Source organism: Podarcis vaucheri (assembly GCF_965113315.1).
Source record: "Podarcis vaucheri genome assembly, chromosome: 3".
NCBI classification, from domain to species: Eukaryota; Metazoa; Chordata; class Lepidosauria; order Squamata; family Lacertidae; genus Podarcis; species Podarcis vaucheri.
The window spans coordinates 47,860,441-47,868,651 of NC_138761.1; positions in this window are offsets into that span (position 1 = coordinate 47,860,441).

Sequence of the window (8,211 nt, forward strand, 5' to 3'; positions counted from 1 at the left end):
TTAAAAAAATAAAGAACAAATGCTTAAAACAAACCGTGCTCTAAATTTTTGATTTGTGCAATTCCCCGCTCCCCTCCCTAGGTGTTGTTTTTTTGTCCTGAAGTTACAGGCATCTGTGTTGTCTCGTCTGGCTTGGCCCAAGCTAAGTTAGGGAAAGCTGGGAGTTTTAGCATCCTTGTGTATGGCAAAAAGGAGTGTTTCTGGGGTGGGAGAACGGAGGGCAAATCAGCAGTCTGCCTTCTAGTTTCGTCAACAGAATCTGATCCTTATCATACTCCCCTTGTGAACAACTTGGTTGCAATTGCTGGCCATGACAACTGGAAGCTATGAAAATACATTCCAATATATTCAGTATACATATATCTTAAGTATTTGCATACAGAATAGGAAAATAATGAGATCTAGTGCTGACATTTCCTAAGTCTTAAAGTCTAATAGTCTAATGCATGGCTCCTTAGAAGTAATTACATGAAATATAAAATTGCACTCCTTCATTCCTCAATTTATGACCAGTTTTCAGCTCCTCTGGTGGTCTACAGTGAGCAGGTAGGCTGCCCTGATTTTCCTGGAACAAGATTGGGACAAAACTATAAAATCAAATTTTTGGACAATGGCTGCTTCTCACTTTAGAACGCAATATGAAAAAACCAACCCTACCCCAACCACTGTATTCATTCCCACTTTTCCTCCCCCAATTTTGGATGCCTTTTTGTTGTATCATTGTAGTTGCAGGATTTTTCTTCTTGGTTTTTGGTGTCTATAAAAGCTTGCGTGCCCATGAGGTTAGGTTATGTATGTCTTTGCATTTTGTTTGTCTGTGCACGCTTAAGTAGAAGAGAGATGAAAAGTGAAACCTAATAGTGGTTTTAACTTCCAACTATGAAAGCTGCAAAACTGTTTCCATATCCCCATTTCCTGTGTACTGTAAATCCAAGTCACAGAAGATACACTGTGGACACTTATGAGAACTACAAAGCTGAGAGCTAATGTGCTCTGTGGGATTTCTTTCCTATTGTAACATGAAGATTACATAAGCATGTCCCCCAAATGACATGGCTGCCAATGCAAAACAAGTCACTAGTAGGTGCGATTCCAGGAGGCACTGTTTCTCTGAGACCTCCATTCATTTCAGTATTTGGTAGATGACTCCTTACATTTCAGCTTCCCATTCTTGAACGAGATCTTACATGTAGACCAGAAGGGGCTGTTCCAATAACTACAGTTAGTTTACTGCAATGCCATTAGCTCATGACAGGAGAAAAGCAACACACAAGCAAGAATCACTATAAAATTACACATTTATTGTTTGTTATTTCATTTACTATATTTATTAGTTGCCCTATAATGCCCCAAACCACAGAAATTCAGCAAAAACTGAACAGCACACTATGCAACTCAGCCATAAATAATAATGCAGAGATTAAAACAAATTCAGCCATAATCATAAAATCAAAACAAGGAGAGACACAAAATAGCTTACAGAGCTAAAATATATCATGATGACACCATTGTACATAGAAGCGCAGGAAGCTGCTCCTGAGTATTGCCCACACTGACTGGCAGCAGTTCTTTAGGATCTTTCCCAAGCTCTACCTGGAGAAGCTGAGGATTGAGCCCTGGGACCTTTAGATGCAAAGTAGGAACCAGGTGGGTCCCTCAAGGGAGAGCATTCCACAGCTGGGAGGCAACTGCTGAAAAGACTTCTTCCGTCAATGGAAATGATAAGGTATTGGTGTGATGTGCTTGTAATGTGTTGTCTAAGTTAGAATTATTAGCTTCATATTACGTTGCTGAACTGTCTTCAATGGCAGCCCATTTGGCACCACATAAATTATTTGTGTTTGTAAGGACAATTATGGATCCAAGAGACCCCTGGGTTATGAACTGGATCCTTGTTTAAGGGGAGTTCAATGCCCTCCCGAACAGGTTGAACAATGGAAATCGGAAAAGAGCCTTCCACTAAAATGGTCTCTGTCTTACCTGGACTGAGGCTCAATGGGTGGGCCTTTACACAGTGCTCTAACATACCCTCCAACATTTCTCCAATGAAAATAGGGACGTCCGATTCCGTAATGATAATTTTACTATTTATTCCCCACACATCTTACTGGGTTGCCCCATCCACTCTGGGCAGCTTCCAACATATAAAAAAACCATAATAAAACATTAAACATTAAAAAAAACTTTCCTATACAGGATTGCCTTCAGATGGCTCCAGGGTTGGATAACTCCATAGTCTCCAACACTTCTCCAATGAAAATAAGGACATCCTACCATACCCTCCAACATTTCTACAATGAAAATAGGGACATTCTAAGCAAAAGTGGGATCTGGGATCAAATTGTAAAACTTGCCTAGAACAATGGGAGTTTCAAATGCTGGTGGCTACTTACATGCCAGACATCTGAAGCACCAAAGGGGGGGGGGGAGAAATCATGGGAACTATAGTTTGCCCCCCCACAGGGCTATAATTTCTAGCACCTTTCACACATTACAGTTCCCAGGATTATTGGAGGATGAGTGGGGGTAACTGTGCTTTATTTATTATTATTATTTATGCATTTTCCAGTTTCTATTTAGATATCATATTTTTTTTTATCATACATTGTTTCTGTACAGACTTCCCAACCCATCACTCCATGGCATTCTAAGTATACCTTGTTTTGCTAGATATCCATTAGTTTTCCCACCCTATTTTCCTCCCATCAATTTCCTTGTTATGTTAACGGTTGCTCAAAGTATTACCCCCTACTTGTAGAAAAGATTTAGTGTTATATCTTTTTAAGTATTCTCTGAAATATTCCCACTCACCACTTTTTTGTTTCTCATCCTGATTCCTTATTTTGGCTGTCGCATTTGCTAGTCCTGCAAAGGGGGTAACTGTGGTTTAAATGTATGGTGTGTATGCAGCAACAGACTCTGTTTAAACTGCTGCATTTGTTGCCCCTGTGATTTTTAAAATTTTTGTCTCTGTTGCATTTTTTACTCCTGTCAAGTCAGCCCAAAGAATATCTGGGCCTGCCCTGAAGGTGCTTTTACACCCCACACAACATTTCCTAAATTAATCATACCATCTTCACTCATACCCTCTGCATGGAAAGTGTAATGCTGGTGGTAAACAAAAAGGGTTTAAAGACTCTCTCAGTGCAAATCTAAAAAAATGTAGTACAAACACCAACAATTGGGAAACACTGGCCTGCGACCACTCCAGCTGGAGAACAGCCTATACCAAAGGTGTCATGGAATTTGAAGATGTTTGAACTCAGGACAAAAGGGATAAACGTGCTAAGAGGAAGGCATGCTTGGCAAATCCACACCATGATCAACTCCTGCCCGGGAACCAATGTCCCCTCTGTGGAAGGGCGTGTGGATCCAAAATTGGCTTCCACAGTCACTTACGGACTCACTATTAAGACCATGTTCAGGGAAGACAGTCTTACTAGACTACAAGTGATTGCCAAAGAAGAAGAACATTGTCCAGTAGATGTCGCCATAGTTTCTTTTTATGCACTGAAACATGGGGGAGGAGAATCCCTCATGTTTAGGGACTGTGTGCATTTGCAATAAATAGTTTTTATGCTGAACAGAAATTAACAAATGAATAGCATTTGTTTCCTGAAAATTCTTTTTAAAGTTGCTGACCCTGGGAAAAATTGTGTAGGGATAGCACAATTGAGTTGATGCAGCAGGTCTCAGTGAAGTATCAGATGTTACCTAGCTGCAAAATAACAGGATGAGTCCATGTTCCCTATTCTTCTGCAACAACATGCCACCTTGGAAATCCGCAAGCTCATGAGTCCTTGATAAGACTAATTCAAATATATACTACTGTCAGGGTTACTTCCAGATCCTAGCTCACAGAGGATCACGCTAGCCAGCGATCGTTAAATAAAAGTCTTTATTGAGTTACAGTCTCCATTCTCGAGCTGCTGCGTGCAACCCTACGTCTTATGCTTAGATCGGCGAAGCTCCGTCTGAGTCTCCGCCCCTTGCGCACCAACTTAATATCCTAGCCCTGCTCCACCTTTTCCGCCTGACAGTTCTCCTCTGGGTCCCTCTGCCCCCCTGGGTCTCTTCCTTCCGGGATTCTTCTGACGCTGACCCCCCTGACTCTCCTGTCTCCTTGCGCCGGGCTTTAGGACCTGGCTCCCTTTCCGGGCTGCCTACTGCGCCACCTTCCTGTGCATTTGAACTTGGCGCGCGCGCCCAACCTTCCACTTTCCGTCTAACCGTCACTTCGCTCCCCGATGAAGGTGTGGCCACTCCTGACTCGTGCCCTCCCTCCTGTTGCGAGCTGCCAGCGCTTGCTCCCTGGCGCTCTTCCTCTTTCCTACTCTCTGGCGGTGACGTTGGTCCCGATCTCCAACTGCTCCCCTCTGAGTCCCCTCTGGCTCTTTCTTCCTGGGGTGTCCCCCTAGTCTCCCCCCTTGCCCTGGCCACTGGTGCTCCTTTTTGTGAATCTTCTGATTCACTGGAAAGACTCGGAGATCTCGGGTCGTCGTCATCACTCATCCTTTCTTCTGCCTCCTCCCCCTCGCTCTCTGTTTCCTCCCTTGCCCTCGCCTCTGCTCCTGAACCCCTGACAACTACAGTGTAGTAATTACACGGTTGGTCAGCAAAAGTGAAAATATGGGAACCTTTTAGTAAACAGTTTTCCCTCAATGAAATACAACAGATTAAACTGTTATTGTTGGGAAAAGGGACTTAATTGGTTTCCTTGTCTCGAGGTAGACATGCTGAATTTGATGAGTTTGTCCCTGTTCTCCAACCTGTGGCAATCTGATCTGCAATAGGACTCATTCTGATAATCAGTTGACCCTGCTTTTGACTTAGCTAACAGCCCAGCAGCTGGAACACGAATAAGGAACTTGTGGCCCTTTAAATGTTGTTGGACTCCAGCTCCCATCAACTCCAGCTACTGTGGCCAATTGCCAGGGAACTGTAGTCTTGTAATTTGAAGCCATTGGCTCGAGTCCTACCCGCCAGAGCAGGAGAGAACAAGCTTGTTCCATCTTCCATGTGACAGCCCTTAAGAAAGTATGGAAGATACTTTCTTGACAAGACTATACAACCAAGTGGTTTCTGCTTGGAAAGGGGAGACAGAAGCAAATATTATCTGTTCTTCAAATGTTCAATGGAAACTTTCTCCCCCTAAGCCTCATAGTTACATAGAATGTGTGTGTGTGTGGGGGGGGTTGTCTAGATCACTACCTGCCGCCTCCCTCTGCTCCAAACAGTCGCAGATGAAATTGGAGGTCCTATTGTCTGCAAAAAGCCACAATAAATGCATCCCTTCTGCTCAGTACATATTTAGTGCAATGTGTAGATTGGCCCTTAAAAGCGTGTGTTTTGCAAAGTTTTCATTTTGTCTCTGTTTCAGCTTCTCTCATCATTCAGATAAGGAACAAAAAACATAAGGGACATTGTAGTGTCAGAGTCACTCCCTGCAAAACCTTGTGTTTCCTAGGAGTCGGTTACTGAGTAACTGTTGTATGGAGCTGGCAGATTTTCATGTTTGACTATTGCCTTATGACAAATGCACAGTGTGTATAGTCTATGGGAGAATGCTAATCCAAATTTTGGAAGACATGCGTGGGTGTTTATGTTGATTTGTGGTTTCTAAAAGGAATGAACTGCTTTATATCTGAGAAGAAGACTGGGGTCAGGAAGGATAAATAGATGTCATTCATGGAATTATTGGCTCATTTTTAGGTCTGGACAACATCATGCTAAAGGAAATACCACAAGCTTTTTTTTGTTTTAAAGCAAGCTCTAATTGAAGGGCCATTGTTAAAATCAGTGTAGTCAATGACACTGTCTCGACTAAATTGTATATGACAGATGGCCATCCAATCTCTGCTTAAAAACCTCCATGACCTGTAAACCCTCTAGGCAGAAATTATGCCTCTTCTGTTATGTATACCATCTAACATATTACAATAATTATATTATTATAAATTAATAGCAGATGTAGCAGAAGGCACTACTGAATAACTAACATGGGAGGTTCAGACCATGGCCACAAATTCAGCTTTATATATATTTGGCAATAATTATATCATTGTCAATCTGTACTGTGCAGCCTTGAAATGAAAACAGCATCTTTTCCAAGTTCCAAACCCGATTCCAGACCTGATGTTATGACTCAGCTGAAGGGTTCCTCAACAGAAGGTGACCTGGAGCCCCTGGTATTTAGTGAAGCCTGTGAGCTGTCTAGATCGGGGGGCACAGGTGAATCAGGACAAGGCTGCCAGAGGACTGCCCACATTGCAGAAGAGTGTGACTTTGGAGGCCAATACTGAACAGATCCTGAGCCTGCAAGACCGACCACACCTTAAACATCCTTTGGCAACAGCTAGTGGAATTCCGTTGTATCTTGGATGTGGATCCAGCAGCTCCAATCCTAAAGCTTCCAAATCAGGCCAGAAGACCTGCTTGAAGAGAACAATACCTTCCCATACCCTTGATAACTCTGATATCTGGAAGTTCTCTATGACCCAGGGCCCAGGAGGGACAGGAAAGCTTACCTGCTTCCAATATTAAATCAATTCACTCTTTGCTGGTGCCAGCCATATGCTACATTCCTTCAAGGGGGGTGTTGGTTCCCTTACTGCAGGGGTCTGCAACCCGCGGCTCCGGAGCCGCATGTGGCTCTTTTACATCTTTGCTGCGGCTCCAGGGCGGATACTAGCGAGGGGAGGAGGCGCATTGTGCGCCCCGACACTCCTCACTGTGGCGGGCACTGTACTGGCTGTGACATCGCATGGGGGCGGTGCGTGTGTTAGTCACGCACCGTCCCGACATCACCTTCCCGCCCGCTGTCAGATCGTGGCTTCGGAGATATATTTGTTTTAAATATCGCAATGGTTTTGCGGCTCCCAGTTGTTGTTTTTTCTTCGGAAACGGGTCCAAGTGGCTCTTTTTGTCTTAAAGGTTGCAGACCCCTGCCTTACTGCATCACCACCCATTACGGAAAACTGTGAGTGATCAAGATTATCTCCCCCCTTTCCTTCTCCATTTGATGCTTCCTTGTGCAAACAGTAGAGTTAGTTTACCATAAAGGAAATGCACATCAGAGGGAACCTGGGACTCTGGAAGCAAAATCCAGACAAGTTAATGGTAAAGCTATCTAGACCAGAGACCGACATGAGGCCTACAGATAACCATACTGCAAGAGATCATTACTGTACTACTCTTAGCCTTCCCAACAATGACAAACAATGACAAACAATTGGAGGTGTTTGCTCCAATTAAGCTTTAAAGAGTGGGTTTTGTGGGGAAAGCTCTGGAGCAAAAAAAAAAAAAAGGGGGGGGAGTATTCAGACACAGAGCTTTAAAGTCCAGACTGTGCCTGGAAAGAGCAGAAGACAAGTAAGTGTGGATAAGCCCAAAGAGTTAAAACCCATTCTTAAAGCTGCAAATAATAGCCGTAGAAGGAAAGAGTTCAGATTTCTGAACTTCTGTGGTGCTAAAGCTTCTAGAATTCAACTCAGTGGATGTGCTCACATGTAATGGGAAGCTATGGTTTAGTGTTATTATGACAAGCCATAGTGACTTGGGCTCATGCATTCTTCTCAGTCTCCTCTTCCAGACTGCTCAGAAGCTTTCACTTGACTAGCCACAGTAGAGTGTTGCATCAGAACCCTAAACTGTGGTTCACCTTATCTATGGTTTATTGAAAGAAGTCACCTTTAACCCACGGTTTGAAGTTGGCCTGTTTTGATCAAGCATAAATCAGATCAATCATAGTTTCCTAGGTCTGGATGACCTAGGAATCTGTGGTTAATCTAAAACAGAAGCAACTTCTGTCTCAGAGGAGGCGGCGACTCCAAGGCTCACCTTATCTTGTTCTCATAATACCATGGTTTAGTATTACATCCAATCAGTCCAATGTATTTATTATTAATCTGACTCTAGATACATGATAATCTGATGATAGCACTATTCCAGTGGACATATCCAGTAGCACATAATTAACATTATGCCTGTGGTTGAGAGCTTTGTTGAATCATGTTAAAAACCATTATGTCAGTATAAACCATAGAACAGAATTATGTACTGCAGCTGACCTGCGTAATTTGTGATTTACCAAGCAACTTGAGAAGTTGGAACTAGATGGCCCAAGGGAGCATCTGAGTGGGATGTGGGAGGTGAAATCAGGACCCCAATAAGTGTTTTGTTTTTCCCCCACCCCAGTCAGGGGGTTTATCA